The sequence below is a fragment of the Glycine soja genome, chromosome 6 (genome assembly GCF_004193775.1).
Source record: "Glycine soja cultivar W05 chromosome 6, ASM419377v2, whole genome shotgun sequence".
Lineage (NCBI taxonomy): Eukaryota > Viridiplantae > Streptophyta > Magnoliopsida > Fabales > Fabaceae > Glycine > Glycine soja.
The window spans coordinates 28962750-28984300 of NC_041007.1; positions in this window are offsets into that span (position 1 = coordinate 28962750).

The window sequence follows — 21551 nt, forward strand, 5'->3', positions numbered from 1 at the left end:
TTGGTTAAACCAGGAATCAACTTTGTGTTTGGTCCAAAAGTACATAAAAATCATTTGTTTAACAAATCACTATTGAACTAGAACAAAGAGCCTTAAATCGGAAAAATCGACAATAAGTTTAAACTGGTTTTGAAAAGCCAGGGACTAGGCGTCTTAATATCAAGAGAAATCTTCATTTTATAGTATGAACATCTCATTTCCAATGGATAATAGATTAGAGTTGTCAAAATGGGTCAATCCAACCCATCAAACTTAACCCACCACTACTTGGTTATTAGGAGGGTCAACTTAACCAAACTCTCTTTTTGGCAAGTCTATAAAATGCTAGCCTGACCCAACCCGCCACAATTTGACGTGTTGGCCCATCTTAAATAAAAGTGTGTGTGTATATATATATATATATATATATATATATTAAAAAAGCAAATTTTATCTTATTTTATTTTTTTGAAGATGCAAATTACTACCTCCACTCCTTTATATAAGAAACAAAAGACAACATTTTCTTGATCCTAATTATAAGAAACATAGGACTATTTATTGTTAAATTTCCTTTTTACCCCTAATTAATTAAGAGGTCTATTAATGATTACTCTCTTTTACCCATGAAAGTGGTGCATTTATTGAGCTATCACTAAAACAAGATACACTCATTGGTTGAAAATTATCTTTTAAAAATAAGCATATCTTAAACCATTTAGTATCATGGGTAGTCTTGAAATAAGAGTAAAATTTATGACAAACTAATCAATATAATGAATCTTTCAAAGAATACACTCAAAGGTGGAGGGATCTGGTAGCTCAAGTAGCACCCCAATGATGGAGAGGGAGATGGTAACAATGGTATTAAACACGTTATTGGTGTTCTACTATGAGAAAATGGTGGGTTACATGCCTTCAAGCTTTGCCGATTTAGTGTTCGCTGGAGAAAGGATCGAAGTGGGTCTGAGAAGAGGCAAATTTGATTATCCTGCTTTGATGAATAGGAAGCCTAGGGAAAATGGAGAGAATAAGAAGGAGGGAGGAACCCATGTTGTCATTTCCGTTCCTACATGACCAAATTTCCCACCAGCTCAACAATATCAATACTTAGCCAATATAAGCCCTTCTTATTACCCACCACCCTATCAGCCAAGAACACCTAATCATCCACAAAGGCCACCCCTAAATCAGCCACAAAACCCGCCTGCTGCACATCTGATACCAAACACCACCCTTAACACGAACCAAAACACCAACCAGGGAAGGAATTTTCCAGAAAAGAAGCCTGTAGAATTCACCCCAATTCTGGTGTCGTATGTTAACTTACTCCCATATCTACTCAATAATGCAATAGTAGCCATAATCCCAGCAAAGGTTCCTCAACCTCCATTTTCCTGAGGATACAACTCGAATTCAACATGTGCTTACCATGGAGGAGTTCTGGAGCATTCCATTGAGCATTGTATGACCTTGAAACATAAGGTGCAAAGTCTAATTGATGCGGGCTGGCTAAAATTCGAGGAGGACAATTGCTTGTGAATTCTGACATTGTCAAGCGACACTATGTGTGGGGCAATTTGAAGGTTGTTGTTAGATGTTCCTAATGACTCATTAGGATTTTCAAGTTTATGCCATTACTATAAACAATAGTCACAATGATAATAAAATGGATAAATTTGATGTCCTTGCCTCTCATTCTCTCACAATACATCTTTGCGTATTTATTTAACATTCACTAGAATGTGAATGCATGTCGTTGGTTTGTTTGCTCAAGTGACTTGCACTCTTGAGTTGATCTCCAAGTCTGTTCAATCAGAAAATGCTCGTTATACACGTTTGGTGGGGGTGCCGTAAACGACGAGTAAAGTTCAAAACAAAAAAGAAAAAACGTTCGATTGACTGTGTTACAAATCAAAAATAGGAAGTACAAACATTCATGTGACCTAATTTCCTTAAAAGTTGTCTTTTTGAGAGAAAAGAGAGTTGTCAAGAACAAGAGTCATTCGATTTAATCTGTCAATTGAAAATCCTTTAAATATTTCTCGTCCTTGAAAATTCATTTTCGAGAACCTGAACAGTTTCTTTCATTTTGCCTTGCTACAAGGTCATGACAAAAGACATGAATAGATACCTCAGAGCCCTACACTGGGGCAACGAGAGGCACCATGCATGAGCCTCAGGCAAAACTAGGGGCAGATCAGAAGTTCTCACCTGGTAGGTTGAAAACCCGAAAGGGCGGCCTAAGCAAAAATTAGGGTTGATAAAAAATAAAAAGAAGAAAGAATCAGGAGCGTGTTTATCAGGGGTTTGGTCCAAAAATCCAAACTACAAAAGTATCTAGTCCAGATTTGAAATGACACATGACTGTGTTTCAACATCCCAAACACTAATTTATCCCTTGCTACCCTCTCCGAGCCAAAGTATATTTGTTTTCTCAAAACAACACAAAAACAACAAAAACAAAATAGAAACCCTGAGTAGGAACCATAACTAAAATCGGTGGGAAAAGCAATGCAAACAACACATGCATGAAGTTGGGCAACAATGAAAAGAAAAGGAAAATAAAATCTGCCTAAGGCGAGTAAAGAAAAAAGAGGGACAAAAGATCTCCAGATTTTACAAGGAAGACACAAAAAGTGAAATAAGGATTTGTATAAGACAAAAGGAGTAGAGCCCAACCTAAAAGGTACAAGCAACGCTCTCGAGGTTCTTACCCAATGTAACCCTTAAACACTCTTTGAGCCTCTCTGATATTTTCTTTCATAACCCTCTTACCCCTAACCACTTTACAAGCCCAATACAGCCCGTGTGGATCAAGGAATGACTAATTTTTCTTTTAAGTTGGGATTCCAGAATGGAACCCGCACACACTTGTGATTGTTGAAAATATAAAAAAAGGAAAAAAAAAAAGAGAATCCTCGAGGTTTCGCACTTGCACATTTGAGGAGACAACTCATTCGACCAGGAGCTTGAGGAAAAAGCCCAAAGACAATTGTGATAGTAGGATACATTTGATGTTAGTCACTCATGAAGACTCCTTAGGATTCCTTTTGAATCCAAGGGTGGCCTTTGTTGTATAAATTCTTTCGGAATCAACCCAGGTCATCAAGTTTCAGCGGGATCGATAGACCCTTGGCATCACTCTATGACTTGCACATACCAAAGTATGACAATCCATTGCCATCCTTCAATGGGGCACACGATCGATCTCAAAGCCTTATGTTTCCTTGCTGTGCAGAATAATAGAAGGTTTTCAACAGAAAGAAAGGGAAAAACCCTAGGATCAATATTTCAATTGATTGCGTAAATGTCAAATGTCTCCACTGTCGTCATCCAAAATTGTCAAGTGATGAAATCAAAACATACACTCTAAGGGAGTCCCCAAACAGATTTGCAAAAGATAGGATGAGGTTGCATGATGTTAAACAAGTGGCCTTGGTTATCTTAAGAAGAGGGGTTGAATTAAGATACAAAAACTATCCCCCAATTATTTTCTTTTTAACAATTCAACCCTTATTATGAAATAATCTAATAACAATTCAAAAAAAAACTTCTTTAAAGTGAAATATAAACAATAATAAATAAAAAAAGTTTAAGGGAAGAGAGAATGCAAACTCAGTTTTTATATTGGTTCGGCCACGTCCTGTGCCTATGTCCAGTCCCCAAGCAACCTGCTTGAGATTTCCACTATCTTGTAAAAAGCCTTTTACAAAGTCTGAACCACATAGGGACAACCCTTCCCTCGTGTTCAGATAACCTTACAACTTAAGAGACCCTCAGTCTCTTAAACATATTTCTTTGAATAAGAATAAGAAGAAGAAGAATTCTCTCTTTAAGAGAAGAATATTACAATTGAAGATCGATCAAGATTCCTTATTGAATTTGCAATTGTTTTGGCCAAGGAATATTTTGAGAGTTTTAAGACAATTTTGTTTTGAGAGGATAAGACAATGTTGTTCAAAAAAACTCTAAGGAATTTCGTGTCCCAAGTCACCTATTTATAGGCCTTTGATGGTCATTCAAAAACTTCTTAAATAGTTGTGACTCTTGGGAGTTATTTTCGAAAATTCCTGACTGATAATCGATTACATAACTGTTGTAATCGATTACACAGTTAGTTTATGAAGAGTTGTGACTCTTCAGACTTGAAATTTGAATTTTCATGTCTGGTAATCGATTACACATAAGTTGTAATTGATTATAGGCTTTAAAACTTAAATTCAAATTTCTAAAGGCTGTTATAAAATGTTTAAAACTTCTGGTAATCGATTACAAGCCTTGTGTAATCGATTACAGGCTTTATATTTTAAATTCAAAATTTACAAATTTGTTTAAGAAATAATCAATTACTAGGGAGAAAATACCATATATTTGAAATCACAAAAAAAGCTTTTGTAAAATATCCTTTGGCCAAACCTGTGCATCATCAATTAAGGAATGCTTTCTAAGATTCTAGGGACTAAGTTCATCATTTTTCTTGAATTTATGAGTTCTTGACTTGGATTAAACTTGAGAAGCGCTTATCTTTGGCTTCATCAAAACTTCATATAACATATGCTTCTACACATGAGTTATCACATCTTTTAGAAAGAGACAGTCAATCTGTGTTTTTTTCCCACACAAAAGCGGGGGGGGGGGGGGGGGGAGAAGAAAAAAGAAAACAACTAAGGAAAGAATGTCATGAGCATTACAAAATTTTCATGATTCAAAACCTTTTGCATTACTAGATACAAAGCCTACATTTGCTGCATTTCAACATGAAGGTTGCATGCATCTGCATCCCAAAAATCATGTTCATATTAGGAAATAAAACATAAGAAAAATAACTAAGAGTCAACTGGGGGATTGAAGCAATGCCTGATGAAGCTCATATCATATTTGAGTCGAGTGATCCTTGTATCCATGGCATCGAAGCGCTCACCCACAAAAGCTCAAAGGTCGCGGAGCTTTGTGAGTACTTCAGTCATAAGAGAAGTGGAATCATCCCTTTATGGTGGACGAGAAGGGGTACGTTCGTCGGGAATAGGCGATGGCAAGTCTTGTTTGCAAACCCACTGACCATCAACATCCTTTCGGTAACCAAAGGAGGTAACCACATCGGCACCAATGGAAAATGACCTTTTAATCTTGACGTATGGTTCATCATCCAAAGGAACATTGAAATGATGAAGAAAAAGAGTAACAAGGTGGGGATAAGGCAGAGGTGCATGGGTCTATAATGCCTTATACTGAACTAAATGGGCCTAGTTGATCTGATGACCAATTTGAAAAGCCCACATCAGAATCAAATCCTCCTCAGAGGCTTGGGCAAGGTTTGAAGACCGAGGAGGCAAAATACGAACAATGATATAATGCATGGTGTGACAATCGAAAGTTAATGACCCAGCAAGTAATCTGCCGGTCATGTCAACCTGGTCATTGTAGACCATTCTGCGAGCATCATGACTAGAATAATCAAATTTCTAGTCATCAATAAGGGTGCCCTCAAAAGGAACACCTTGATTGGGTAGTTTAGTCAAAGAACAGAACAAGGACTGATCAATAACAATGGGAATATTATGCACCTTAGAGTAAAGAATACCATCCTGAATTTTCAAATTATTATAGAAAACCTTAACTAATTCGGGAAAGTAGGGCAGTTTTGGAGTCATGAAATCAATCAAAGCAGAATTTTGAAACACATGGTAACAATCAAATGTTTCTTCATCAAAAAATTCAAGGTCAAGGTACTTAGGGTCTAGAATGACTTTATTACAAAATTGAGAGTAGTACCTTTGACGCTGATCATCTGAAGAAAATAATATAGATGATCGCGAAGATGAAAGAGAAGGAGGAACTGGTGCAGGATGGTCTCCAGAATTTCCTTGGCAGCGGTGGCCAACAGCGGTGGTGGTGGAGGAAGATCCTTTTCGCTTCTTTGATGATTCTGCCATTTGAAGATGTTTCAGCTGATTTTGATCGGTGGGTTTGAAAGAGAATTGAAAAAGATGAAGATTGGGCTTTGTTTGAAGTGATTTGGTTAAGAAATGAGTGAGATACGAAGATTTGAAGTTTAGAGAGCAAGGAGCACCGTCACACGAGAAAGGGGGATGAGGGTTATGCGAAAACGCAAATATTTATAGATAGGGATGCCTTGTAATCAATTACAAACCATCGTAATCGATTACAAGAGTAACCTATAACTAATGGTGCTTACTAGTAATCGATTACAAGTTTCTGTGATCGATTACAGCCTTGTTGTTCTAATGTAATCGATTACAGGGAATAGTAATTGATTACCAGACCCTTAAATAAGGCTTTTTCACTTAAAGTTAACTATTTTTAAGTCAAATACACACCTAACTATGATAATCAACCACAATAAAATGCATTCAAATCAACAAGCACAATCAAACACATTCAATCACAAACACAAGCAAACACATTCAATCAACAATCATCAATCACAAACAAATCTAATCAATTTAATAATTAATTAACTATACACAATAAATTCTATTCCTATTAAAAAAATTCAAACAAAGGTAATGAAGGACAATTATTATATGATAAATAACACTTAATATAAATATTAATAACACAAGCAACTAGACTTATAAACAATATATTGATCATAAGGAGGATAAAACTCAATTTGAGTTACCTATTGTCTAAATCATTGATATCTAAAAGACCTAATTCTCTACTAATAACAAAGAATGTTTCTTTAGGAAGAGGTTTTTGTAAAGATATCAGCTAACTGATTCTTTGTATCAACAAATTCTAGAACACAATCTCCCTTCTCAACATGTTCTCTCAAGAAATGATGTCGTATTTCTATGTGTTTGGTTCTTGAGTGCTGAACAGGGTTCTTAGATAGATTTATAGAACTCGTGTTATCACATATTATAGAAATATGATCAAGTAATATTCCATAATCAGAAAGTTGTTGCTTCATCCAAAGAATTTGGGCACAACAATTGCCAGTAGAAATGTATTATGCTTCTGCAGTAGATAAAGCAACATTATGTGCTAGAGGTATGATAGGATCTGTTCTATATCTGACTGCTACTAGACTTGATATTATGCATAGTGTATGTCTATGTGCTAGATTTCAGTCTGATCCTCATGAATCACATCTTAAAGTTGTAAAATGGATCTTACGTTATCTAATAGGTACCACTAAACAATGTTTGTTTTATAAGAAATATCAAGATTTCAGGTTAGTAGGATACAGTGATGTAGACTATGCAGGAGATAGAGTAGAAAGAAAGAGCACAAGTGGAGGATGTCATTATATTAGACCTTGTTTGATATCTTGGGCAAGCAAGAAGCATAACACCATTGCTCTATCTACAGTTGAAACTAAGTATGTGTTTGCTGCAAGTTGTTATTCTCAACTGCTATGAGTAAAGCCAAGCAAAAAGCATAACTCCAATGCTTTATCTACAGCTGAAGTTGAGTATGTGTTAGTTGCAAGTTGTTGTTCTCAACTGCTATGGGTAAAGTATCAGCAGGAAGATTGCTTTAGTTTTGAAAACAATATTCTAGTATATTGTGACAACACTAGTGCAATCAACCTATCCAAAATTCCCATCCAACATTCAAAGGCTAAGCATATTGAGATAAGATATCATTTCATTTGTGATTATGTGCAAAATGTGTTTTCGATATAAAATTCATTGACGCAGATCATCAATGGGCTGATATATTTACTAAGCCTTTGTCTGAAGAACACTTTGTCTGTATAAGGGAACATTTAAATATGACTATTTTATTATACTAATGAAACTTTCTTTTGAAACGATAACATCGTCTTACCTTCTTTTCATTAATCTATTGGGACTAATGTTGGTTGAAATGAACACATGGAAGGGGGAACATTTTCACAAAGACAAAAATGTTTGTTTTTTAGAAACGTGCATTGTCCTTTTAGCCATGATTGGAAAATAGTTTTTGAAAAATATTTAATGAAAATTGAGTCGTTACATCATCTTTCTCTTTCCTTCTTTTTGAAAAAAATATAAAAGGCAAACGCAGGCACTTAGAGAAGTTCTTGAAACTTTTGAACTCTTAGTATTTGTGCTCTTGCAAACAATCGTCTGAGAACTCGAAAACTTCAAAACTCTCTCTTTTATCCAACTTCAAAACTCTCTCTCTCTTAGTATTTGTGCTCTCTCTCTCTTTTACCCACTTGTCTCTTGTGAACAATGGAACCTCCAAGGAAGAACATCCCCACCATAAAAAATGTTGGAGATGCAACTCAAATATTTCCTGAAGACTTGTTTATCTCAGGAAAATGGGTAAACTTCCAAAGCTTGAAGGAGGAAGGTTTTGATGTCAAGGGACTATTTGACAAGGTTGGCTAGACACCTTTTCTGGAGAAGTTCAGCACTTGGCACTATGGCCTTTATGCACTCTTTTAGGGAATTGCTAAGTAGGATGAAGTCAACATTCAAGGAGATGTTGATGGGACCACCATTGTTGTGTCTGGATGTGCTATGGATGGTCTGACCATGATCAAAGACTGGGAGAAGGAGATAACCCAGTAGACCATAAATATGCTACTCTATGGAAAGTCTCACCAAGATGGAGGTGATAAGAAGGTTCTCAACAATTTCTTAAGGAAAACAAAGCTAACTTATTTGTGCTAGATAATTCACAGTGTGCTCTTCAACATAGTCATGCCAAGAGTAGGATCAAGGGACTATGTTAGTGATACAGATTGCTTTTGCATGTACAAGATCATGGTAGGGGAGAAGATGAATCTTCTTGAGATCATCTTCTTCTACTGGATGCAAGCGTTTAAGGAAAAGTTCAGCCCCAAGGTGAAGAAGAATTATATTCCACAAGCAATGCTCTTCATCCAAATTCTAAGGCTAGTTGGAATGGATGTCTCTTCATTGGAACCATCATCTGGAATCACCCAGCTCAAAGTGGCAACCTTTGTGAAGATGGGAATAACTTAAAATTTCCTAGAATATGTGCAGAGGCACATAAAGAAGAAAGTGAAGAAGGAGGCGATTGAGGCTCTTTTTGTTACACCCTAAAATATTTTTGACTATATGGTTGATTTGAATGAGTTGAGGTATGGATTTCATTAGTCAGAAAACTTCAGAAAGCTTTTGGTACAAAAGAAGAAGAACTTCAAAGAGATTTCAAGGCTTGTAAAGGATTGATTGGAAAAGCAAAAGTATTCAAGATTGTTGTTAGAAAGATTGATTAAGAATACAAAACAAAGCCTTGCTTTTATAGACTCTTCATGTCTGGTCAAGAAGGCCATTCAGAAGAGTTATAACTTTTTAGAAAAACATAAAACCCATTTGAAAAAGTCAAAACCTTTTTGAAGAGTTACATCTTTAGATTTTTCAGAAACAAACACTAGTAATCGATTACCAAATAAGTGTAATCAATTACACAAAGCTTTTGAGTGAAACAATGTGACTCTTCACTTTTAAATTTGAATTTCAACGTTCAAGGACACTGGTAATCGATTACCAAAACATTGTAATCGATTAAAACCTTTTGAAAATATTTGGAACGTTGTAAATTGAGTTTGAAAACTTTTTCAAACTCATTTTACTACTGGTAATTGATTACAACAATATGGTAATCGATTACCAGAGAGTAAAAACTCTTTGGTAAAGGTTTTGTCAAAAACTCATGTGCTATTCAAAGTTTTGAAAAAAAAACTTTTTAATACTTATCTTGATTGAGTCTTTTCTTCATTCTTGAATCTTGATCTTGATTCTTGAGATCTAGAGTCTTGATTCTTGATTGCAGGCTTTCTTCTTGAGTCTTGAATTCTTCTTGATTCTTGAACTCTTAACTTGTTCTTGATTCACTTGAGATGTTCTTTGATTCACTTGAGTTGTTCTTTGATCTTTTGAGCTTTTTGTTCATCACCTTTGTCATCATCTTTTGTTGTCATCATTGTTATCATCAAAACACCTTTGAATCATTGTTGATTCATCATGAAGCTTTGCTTCCACAATCTCCCCCTTTTTGATGATGACAACTTCTGAAATCAAGAAACACGCACACACTTTTTCCTAGTCGATCACTTTTATAAATGCTCCCCCTTTGTTTTTGAATTTATGCTTATCTTAAAAATAAGTTGATTACTCATGTGAATTCTTGATTTAATCCCATTTCTCTCCCCCTTTGGCATCAACAAAAAGCCAAAGTGCGTATCAAATAAATTTAATTTAAACATCCATATAATGTTCATAAAAAATATCAACCAAATCATGAAGCAAGAAGCAAAAACCATGAAGGAACAATCATAAACAGATTAACTTATAAAATCCACATAGTCAAATAACATACTTGTTCAATCAAACCATGCAAATAAGGAAATAATAAATTGTTCAAATACCATAGTAATATAACCAAAATACAAGGCTGAAAATCAAAGTAGTAATAATATTAAAATATAATTCTAAGATGATGGTGGCGGCGGTGGTGGAAGATCAAAGCTTGACCGGATGTAAGATACATCTTCTTCAACCTTAGTCATTCTTGACTCCATTTCATTGAAGCGCATATCCACTTGTAGTTCCAAAGTATCAAACCTCTCACCAACAAAGGTTTGAAGACCATCAAACCTTTCCAAAATCTTCGAAAGAAGAGATGAATCTTCTCCCTCATGTCCTTCTTCACCAATATTTCTAGCACCCTTCTTTACCCATGATCCATCATGCTCCTTAATACAACCAAAGGATGCTATGGCTGAAGTGCCTATAAGGAATGATCTCTTGATTGGAACATAAGGTTCAGAATCAAGAGGGATATTGAAATGTTGAAGGAAGAGGGTAACAAGGTGAGGATAAGGCAATGGGGCATTCAATCTCAATGCCTTATGCATGCGATATCTAACAAGATGTGCCCAATCAATTTGTAAACCTTTATGAAAGGCCCACATGACAATGAGATCTTCTTCAGAAACCTGGGCAAGGTTTGAAGATCTAGGAAGCAAAATGCGAACTATAAGGTAATGGAGGATGCGGCTTTCAAAAGCCAATGAACCGGCAATAAGCCTTCCGGTCATATCCGCTTGGTTGGTGCAAACCAACCGGCAGGCATCATGCACAGAGAAATCAAATTTCCATTCATCAATTAGTGCACCCTCAAAAGGCACACCTTCACTAGGCAATTTGGTTAAGTCAAAAAATAGGGATTGGTCAATGACCATCTTAATCCCATAGATTTCAGACATTAGAACACCTTCATGAATTTCTAAATTAGAATAGAAGGCTTTGACTAATTCAGAATAGACAAGTAATTTCAGAGACATGAATGGAATAAGATTGGAGTTTTCAAATGCTTGGAAGCATTCAAAATTCTCATTTGAGAAGAACTCCATATCTATGAATTTTGGGTCTACAATGGAATGAGAGGAAAAGAGGTTTGTGTACCGTATACGCTGTTCCTCTGATGAGAATAATGATCCAGAGGGAATGGAGGGAGGAATTGGTGCTTCATGTGACCCGGAATGCCGCTGACTCTGACTCGAAGTTCCTTTCCGCTTTTTCGATGTTTCTGCCATTTGAAGAGTTTTTTTTCAGGATTTCAATCGGTTCAAATGAAGTAGATTGAAAAAAGATGAAGTTTGGGCTTTGCGGGGAGTGATTTGGACAAGAATTGAGTGAGATATAGTTGAAAGAAAAATTGGGGGCGAGGGTTTTCGAGAGAATGAAAGGTTGCAGGTTTCAGAATTTGAAATTTGAATAGATAGGTGCAGGGATGCATCGTAATCGATTACACAAATATGGTAATCGATTACCAGAGAGAAACTTTTGCCAGAAATAACTGCTTGTAATCGATTACACTATTATGGTAATTGATTACCAGTGGTTATTTTAGCCAGAAAACAAAAATAGAAGGCTTTCTAGGAGAGAAGAAGTTTTGAAAACTATTTTTGAAAATACTATATTTGAAAATACTTTATGACTAATTTTCAATCATGTAATTTACATATCATGTCATGCAAAAATATTTAAAAACATGAAGATAATCATTTTATCAAGAACAATCACAACACAAGTATGAAGAATATTGATTTTACTTAAATAAATGAATGAATATTTCATGCAAATAGAATGAAATCAATCAATCAAATATACTCATGATTTGAATCAATCAAAAGACAAACAAATAAAGAATTGTTAGTCATCATAGTCAAATTGTTTGAATAAAAATTTCAACTTTAAGAGAAATTTTAATAAGATAATGGTTTTGATATTACCTTTTTCAGGATTGAAGTGTCTAGATCTTCAAAGATGAGGATAATTCTTTTTCTCCTTATTTTTCATCATTGAGAGATGTTCTCGTCACTTTCATAATCTTTGGTTAAAAGATTAATCTCCTTTTCTGAACCATCGGATGAATCATTGTCATCCCATGCAATGTATGCTTTCTTAGTTCTTCTTTCGTCAAATCTTTTCTTTTCACTTTTCTCCGACCATTCTTCATTTGACGAACAGTTGGCCTTGATGTGACCAATTTGGTTGCATTTGTAACACCTAAGGACTTGAGAATCCTCTTGTGATTTTCTTCCATTATTGAAATTCTGACGCCTATCAATTCTTCTTTTCTTGATGTATTTCTGAAATTTCTTAACAAAGAAGGAAAAATCTTCATCATCAGAATCTTCTTCGTTTTCTTCTTCTATTGAAGATGAGGCTTTAAGGGCTATGCTTCTCTTCTTTTTGTCATTTTCATCATTCTGATTGAGGCGTTGAAGTTCCATCTCGTGTTCCTGCAATTTACCAAATAAAGTGGCAAGAGACATGGAAGAGAGATCTTTGCTTTCAGAAATAGCAGTTACCTTGGGCTGCCATTCCCTACTTAAACATCTTAAGACTTTATTAATTAAATTCTCATTAGGAAAAACTTTTCCTAATGATGCAAGATGATTTACAATATGTGTAAACCTTTTTTGTAAATTCTGAATGTTTTCATTTGGATTCATCCTAAATAACTCATATTCATGGGTAAGAGTATTTATTCTAGACCTTTTTACATCTGTGGTTCCTTCATGGGTTAACTGGAGAGTATCCCACATATCCTTGGCATTAGTACAATTTGACACTCTAAAGTACTCATCTATCCCTAGGGCTGAAGTGATGATATTTTTGGCTTTGAGATCATACTAGATTTTTCTCCTATCTTCTTCTGTCCACTGATCTCTAGGTTTTTGGGTTGAAGTACTTGTGCTTACATCTACTATAATGGGTATATGTGGTCCTAATTCTATTGCTTCCCATATATTTAGATCTATGGCTTCAATGAATATTTGCATGCGGGTTTTCCAATAATGGTAACCCTCACCATTGAAAATGGGTGGTCTGTGAATAGAATTTCCTTTAGGAAACAAGGGATTTGAGGAGGCCATCCTACAAGAAACATGCTCTGATATCACTTGTTGGATTGAGTGGCCTCAGAATAATTAAGAAGGGGGGGTTGAATTAATTATTCCTAAAACTTTACCAATTAAAAAAAAAATACTCTTTTAAGGCTTTTACTTTTGTTGTTAAGAGAATATGGAGTAGAAGAGAAACTTAACGGAAAGTAAAAGCGAAAATTAAATGCACAGCGGAAAGTAAAAGAGTAGGGAAGAAGGAAACAAACACACAAGAGTTTTTATACTGGTTCGGCAACAACCCGTGCCTACCTCCAGTCCCCAAGCGACCTGCGGTCCTTGAGATTTCTTTCAACCTTGTAAAAAACCTTTTACAAGCAAAGATCCACAAGGGATGTACCCTCCCTTGTTCTCTTTGAAACCCTAGTGGATGTACCCTCCACTAGAACTGATCCACAAGAGATGTACCCTCTCTTGTTCTCAGTCAAACCCAAGTAGATGTACCCTCTACTTGTACCACAAAGGATGTACCCTCCAATGTGTTAAGACAAAGATCTCAGGCTGTTACACCTATGATACTTTGTGAATGGGGATACAAAAGAATTCTCAGGCGGTTAAACCTTTGAATGCTTTTGTATTAGGGAATGGGAAGAATCAAAAGAATTCTCAGACTGTGTCATTTTGAATTCTTTGACAAGGGAGAAGGGAGACACAAAAGAATTCAGGCGGTTCGTCCCTTGTTCTTTTGGAAAAGAGAGAAGAGAGACACAAAAAGAATTCAGGTGGTTAGTCCTTGGCGAATTCTTTTTGGCAAAGGGAAAAGAGAATGAAAAGATGAATAGCACAAGTTTTCAAGGTTTAGAAAACCAGAAAACTTCAGAAAGCTTTTGGTACAAAAGAAGAAGAAGAAGAACTTCAAAGAGATTTCAAGGCTTGTAAAGGATTGATTGGAAAAGCAAAAGTATTCAAGATTGTTGTTAGAAAGATTGATTAAGAATACAAAACAAAGCCTTGCTTTTATAGACTCTTCATGTCTGGTCAAGAAGGCCATTCAGAAGAGTTATAACTTTTTAGAAAAACATAAAACCTATTTGAAAAAGTCAAAACCTTTTTGAAGAGTTACATCTTTAGATTTTTCAGAAACAAACACTAGTCGATTACCAAATAAGTGTAATCGATTACACAAAGCTTTTGAGTGAAACAATGTGACTCTTCACTTTTAAATTTGAATTTCAACGTTCAAGGACACTGGTAATCGATTACCAGAACATTGTAATCGATTACAGCCTTTTGAAAATATTTGGAACGTTGTAAATTGAGTTTGAAAACTTTTTCAAACTCATTTTACTACTGGTAATTGATTACAATAATATGGTAATCGATTACCAGAGAGTAAAAACTCTTTGGTAAAGGTTTTGTCAAAAACTCATGTGCTATTCAAAGTTTTGAAAAAAGAACTTTTTAATACTTATCTTGATTGAGTCTTTTCTTCATTCTTGAATCTTGAGTCTTGAATCTTGATCTTGATTCTTGAGATCTTGAGTCTTGATTCTTGATTGTAGGCTTTCTTCTTGAGTCTTGAATTCTTCTTGATTCTTGAACTCTTGACTTGTTCTTGATTCACTTGAGATGTTCTTTGATTCACTTGAGTTGTTCTTTGATCTTTTGAGCTTTTTGTTCATCACCTTTGTCATCATCTTTTGTTGTCATCATTGTTATCATCAAAACACCTTTGAATCATTGTTGATTCATGATGAAGCTTTGCTTCCACACGCAGTTTTTTCGAGGTAACCATGATTCTAAGCCTTCTCCTTGCTATTTTGATCCTATCTTTGCATCTCTTCTGACTTGGGAACCATTATTGGATGTTTTTACACTTCCTTTGAAAAACCCTTGAGAATGAGACATTGTAAAAGTTATCTTTTATAACATTGATGTTATTTTCGTGACCTTCATTGAACCCCAGTCACATTGGCGTGATCGGAATTTTAAAATGATGTCTCCTTTTAGTAGAATCCGAAACACCCCTCAGCCCTTAACATTTTGACAAGAGTATTTGACTCTGAATGTTGTCATTAACCTTGTTTCTGAAATCTATACTAATTTTCCTTCAATTTGGTATATAGAACCTTGCTTATGGACTGACGAACATGAATGAGAGTGGTCTCTAAGCGACGCAAAGAGAAATTGACGTAGAACTCATGATAGGTGAGGGGAGTTTATTATTGTTTACAGATTTTAATACCATAGTTAGGGTCAGGGAACCTAACTATGGGGAATGTATGCTTGTCCCTGTTGCATGCTGGTTTTCAAGAAAACAATGTTTTTGACTAATGGGATGTGATATATCTATTATTGATGAATAACATTATTGTTTCTATTATACTTGTGTTGTCTGAAGACCTGGGGAGTGTGAATCTCAAGCATGAACTATATATGTATATGCGGAGTGTGACTTACTGATGATATTTCTATTGATCACATTAATTGACATAAGGTGACATTGATGTTTATGATAATATTGATATGAGATGATGTTGTTATTGATGACTATGTTAACATGAGTTGATGCTATTATTGATGATTAAGTTAATATGAGATGATGTTTTTGTTGAGAATGATGTTGAGATGAAATGTTGATGATGTTGAAAATGCACTATGATGGTGTTATGTTGTGTATGTACATGGGGGGTGCAGTGACCTTGTTGGATATCCCTGGTGGGGGAAATAGAGTGGTTAAAGAGTTTTAAGCATCTCTGAAGGGGGATGGCTCAGAATCTTTAATTATCCACGGTCAGTGCATTGATGATGCCCATGTTTCATACATTGTGTGTTGTGTATGTACATGGGGGTGCAGTGACCTTGTTGGATATCCCTGGTGGGGGAAATAGAGTGGTTAAAGAGTTTTAAGCATCTCTGGAGGGGGATGGCTTAGAATCTTTAATTATCCTTGGTCAATGCATTGATGGTGCCCATGTTTCATACGTTGTATGTTGTGTTTGTACATGGGGGGTGCAGTGACCTTGTTGGATATCCTTGGTGGGGGAAATAGAGTGGTTAAATAGTTTTAAGCACCTTTGGAGGGGGATGACTTAGAATCTTTAATTATCCACGGTCAGTGCATTGATGGTGCCCATGTTTCATACTTCATATGACATGGAAATAGTATAAACTTTGTCAGTAAGTACTTGTAGTTTCTCATGAGGAGGAATACTTGTACTTGGGGGCATGTCACTCAGTTTGGAACTCCCTTGAGACTCAGGCTGATCATTGTTCGCTTCTGGAAGGTGCACCGGATCGCGCAAGTAGTATAAAATGGTAATAAACGAGTATCGAACTCTCGGGGAACTTGTGTTACTTGGTAAAACTATTTCAGTGAATAAGTTTCTAGTGTGAAAAGAGATGCATTTACTATGAACAGGTGTGTAAGCTAACTATTAAAAGGGAAAATCACGTGAGAAATGATCCATAAAAACAAGTAGACGACACGTTGGTCTTCCTAATAGGTGCCTGATGTTAGAAGGATATTCTCTACTTAACAAAGCTCATGCGTTCTATGGTGTCTCCTGAAAGGCTAAACCCCGATTCCTCATGATAGTCTAGCCTAATCCTGATCAAGCATCGTCCGCAGATTCCTCTTGTTGGACTAAACTTGGCCAGGACTGCATTAAGATAAACATACAACAACTAGGTTACCGTACCCCGATTCCTCGTGAAAATACGACAAACTAGCCCTGTCCTATCAAGTTCTAAGAATCAGACCAGTTTCCACTGTTGAATGATCCTAAAAACACATACATCTACGTGATCAAGGCAAAAGCATAATAGAATGAAGTTCTGATAGCACAGTGAACACACAAAACATCATTAAATAGATAAAAAGATATTTACATCAAGTACCTACAAGGAAGATCCAACAGAGGATTTAGCTTTCCATAATTGGGAAGCTTCCTTTACAACAAAGAGAAGAGAAAGATGAAAGATTGCAAAAATACAAGTAGTGGGGATGTCTCCTCCACCTCTAGAACCTCACAATCACTCATAAACTCATCTAAAGCTCTCAGGACGGCTTCCTCTTCCAGCTCTGGTCTCTGCAGATCTTCACACAACAAATTCTGTCAAACTCTCTGAAACTTGGACCTTTCTCTCTCTAGAACTCTCTAGACATGCAGAAGCTTCAAGAAAAGGCCCAAACTCCATTCCAAAATCTGATTTTAGGCTTAAATAGGTGGCTTTGTTCGTGCTTATGCGCTTAGCGCAATTCTGAACCGCTTAGCGCGCATTAGTGAATTTTGGCTTAGCGTAGCTTTTCTCGCTCAGCGGATGGACCGAAGTGGTGCGCTTAGCGGGATGGCCCTTCGCTCAGCGAATATGCACAACTCATCCTTCTTCCAAATTCTTCCTCGCGCTTAGCCGAGGAATGATATGCTCAGCGGATAGCTCGCTAAGCGAGAAGATTGGCTTAGCAAGAGGGTGAAAATCAGCACTTCAAAACTTGCCTAATTATCCTGAAATTGAGAGAAAATGATTATTAAACACAAAAAATGGAAGTACTAAATATTTATTACCTATCTTTAACAAAAAGTAATTGCTACACTACAAAATAACCATAAATTGGAGGAGTTTGATACAATTTACATAGGTTTTATACACAAAATTTAGTCGTATTCATCGATTAACAACTCCCCTAAATTAACAGTTTTGCTTGTCCTCAAGCAAATAAAGAACAGTTGACTGGTCCACAAGTGACAATAACATACAGTGACTATGTACAAAGGTGTATGCAACAAAATTTACTGATTGCATGATAAGAGAATGAAGCAAAATGCCCTCATCAGTGAGTTGTGTTACTTTCTTGAGTACAAGACGCCACCTTATTCAGTCAAGCAAGGGTTTTGCGTAAAGGATTGATCAAATTGTGTCTATCTTTACTCTTGGTTTTTCATGTATGGTTTTACACATCTTTTGTTTGTGCATGAATTGTTGAAGGCATGCTAGAATAAGTGTTTCTAGTTTGGACTAAGGGTAGGTTTCTTTTAGGCTCTTATTCATTAAGGACCCTAGTGTTGGGTGCCTAAGTCTCTTTTTCCAGGGTAGGAAACATAGATTGCTTGTAAGGATTCTATATGCATAGTGAAAATCTAATTTAGGTTTTGGATTAGATAACTGGATTAGCTTCTCTAGTGATAGAGAGTGAACCAATATAAAAATGTTGTGTACTTCTTCTCTTGATCTTATCTTTCTTTCTCATTCTAGTCTTGATCAGTTTTCTAAAGGTTCAAGAAAACATCCTTTTGAAAGAAAGAACTTTAACAAGGATATTTTGTAAAGGGAGGATTGATTCAGTATTGATTGAGTACAGTTTATGAAATTTTTGTGATACGATCTGTACAAAAAAAAAGTTTTTGCAACTATGGTTTTAAAATTTTGTTTTGTTTTGAAAACCAATTCACCCTGTAAATGGTGAATTGGTACCTAAAGAATGTGAATGTATGATACATGATTTTGATGATGCCAAAGAAGAATCAAACAAGGTTGCTTCAAAGGGTAAGCATTGCTTCAAGCTTAATACAGGCCTAAAATTCGTAGCCCAAAATCCAAGTACAAAGACTCTGACTTCCAAGCCTAAAATGACCCTTAAAATGGCAGAAGTAGCTCAAGCTCATTTATGACAAAATTGTACCTCTTTTCTTAGCTTTCTAGGGACTACCCGGATGCTCCATTTGAAGTTCTTTAATGTCATATAGGTCTTGTACAAGGCGAATAGGTCAAGTAAGCACAAAAAATTTGAATATAACCAAGAACTATCAATTAAGCTCAATTATTTTCCTAAGACCAAAACTGAGTTAAGGTGAGAAAATAAGAGCCAAAAAGAGGTCAAATAACCTAAGAATTATAGGAAAATATTACACTAAAGATGCTTAATCAATGTCTACTTAGAGAGCAAAACTCCTTTAGAATTGTTTGGAAGCGTCCAAACATGGTTTGGATATCTTTTCCCCTTTCCATATTGAAGAGTTCATACATATGTGTCAAAAGGCTCAACTTGTTACATTTTACCTTAGAGGACCCTTCGTAGGTAATGGCTAAGGTGTCTCACATCTTTTTAGTGCTTTTGAAGTTGTGAAATTTGGAATACTCTTCTTGGGATAGAGCGCATACATAGCATTTCTTGTGCGAGAGTTGAGAAGAAATTTGGACTTATGTTCATCTGTCCATCTATCCCATGGGATCTCATTTCTCTAAGCGCCTAAAGGAATGTGATTTCCTTTTTCTACAACGTTCCACATATCGATGTGAGTGGATTCAAAGAAAACAATCATTCTTTCCTTCCAGTAGTCATAGTTGGCTCCCTTGAGCATGGGATGTAGAAGCAAGCTTCATTGCTTTATGATGATGAATCAAGATTGATTCAAGGTGTTATGATGATAACAAAGATGATGACAAAAAGCCCAAGAGAATGATTTCAAGATTGAGTCAAGAACAATTCAAGAATTAAGAGAAAGATTCAAGAGAAGTTTCAAGTTTCAATTTGATGATAACAAAGATGATGACAAAAAGCCCAAGAGAATGATTTCAAGATTGAGTCAAGAACAATTCAAGAATCAAGAGAAAGATTCAAGAGAAGTTTCAAGTTTTCAAGAATCAAGAATCAAGAATAATCAAGATCAAGATTTAAGACTCAAGATTTAAGAATCAAGAAAAGACTCAATCAAGATAAGTACAAATTTTTTTTTCAAAACACCGAGTAGCACATGATGTTTTCACAAAAGCTTTTACCATAGAGTTTTTACTCTCTGGTAATCGATTATCAGTGGCAAGTTTTGTTTTTAAAAAGCTTTCAACTGAATTTACAACGTTCCAATCAATTTCAAAATGGTGTAATCGATTACAATATATTGGTAATCGATTACCAATGTGTTTGAACATTGAAATTCAAATTCAATTGTGAAGAGTCACATCCTTTCACAAGAATGATTTGGTAATCGATTACCAGTGATAAGTTTTGAATAGAAATCAAAAGATGTAACTCTGCCAATGGTTTTTAAGCTTTTCTAAAGGTTATAACTCTTCTAATGGTTTTCTTGACCAGATATGAAGAGTCTATAAAAGCAAGATCTTGATTTGCATTTTAATAACACTTACAACCTTCACAAACAACTTTTCACATATTCTTTTACAACCTTTGAATCTCTTTGAACTTCTTCTTCTTCTTCTTCCTCTTCTTCTTCCTCTTCTTCTTCCTTTGCAAAAGCTTTCTTAAGTTTTCTGGTTTTCCAAACCTTGAAAACAAAACTTGTGCTAATCATCTTTTTCATTCCCTTCTCCCTTTGCCAAAAAGAATTCGCCAAGGACTAACCGCCTGAATTCTTTTTGTGTCTCTCTTCTCCCTTTTCCAAAAGAAAAAAGGACTAACCGCCTGAATTCTTTCGTGTCTCCCTTCTCCCTTGTCAAAGAATTCAAAATGACATAGTCTGAGAATTCTTTTGATTCTTCCCTTTCCCATAAACAAAATATTTCAAAGGACTAACCGCCTAAGAATTCTTTTGTTTCTGATGAGGACATGACCAAGAGCAAAGGCAAGGATCCACTTGAAGGACTTGGAGGGCCTATGACAAGGGCTAGAGCAAGGAAAGCCAAGGAAGCTCTTCAACAAGTGTTGTCCATACTATTTGAATACAAGCCCAAGTTTCAAGGAGAAAAGTCCAAGGTTGTGAGTTGTATCATGGCCCAAATGGAGGAGGACTAAATGACACCACTTTGTCTCAATTTTAGAGTGTTTAGTTTGTCTAAATAATGGCCCAATCCTTGTAAAGTTGGTTGACCAAAAATATGTTTTGGGTTAATCAACTAAAAGGGCTTTAGTAGGTTTAGTTCAAGTTGTAATAAGGGCCCAATTGGCAACCTAGGTGATGTAAGCTCCATTGGAGCTTGTAGGCCTAGGATCTTCTTCATCAATGGATTCCTTTGCTCCTTGGAAGATGAATGGCAGCGGAATAGAGAAGGAAGAGAGAGAGGAGATGCCACTTCAAGGAGAAGATGAGTCTAGAAGAAGCTCACCACCATAGGAGGCCATGGATAAAAGCTTGGAGGAAGAAGGAGATGAATGAAGGGAGAGGGAGAGAAGAGCACGAAATTTTGTGCTCCAAATGAGCTTTGAAATCTGAAGTTTAATATTCAAATGATCAAAGTTCCAAAAAATGCACATACATGACCTCTATTTATA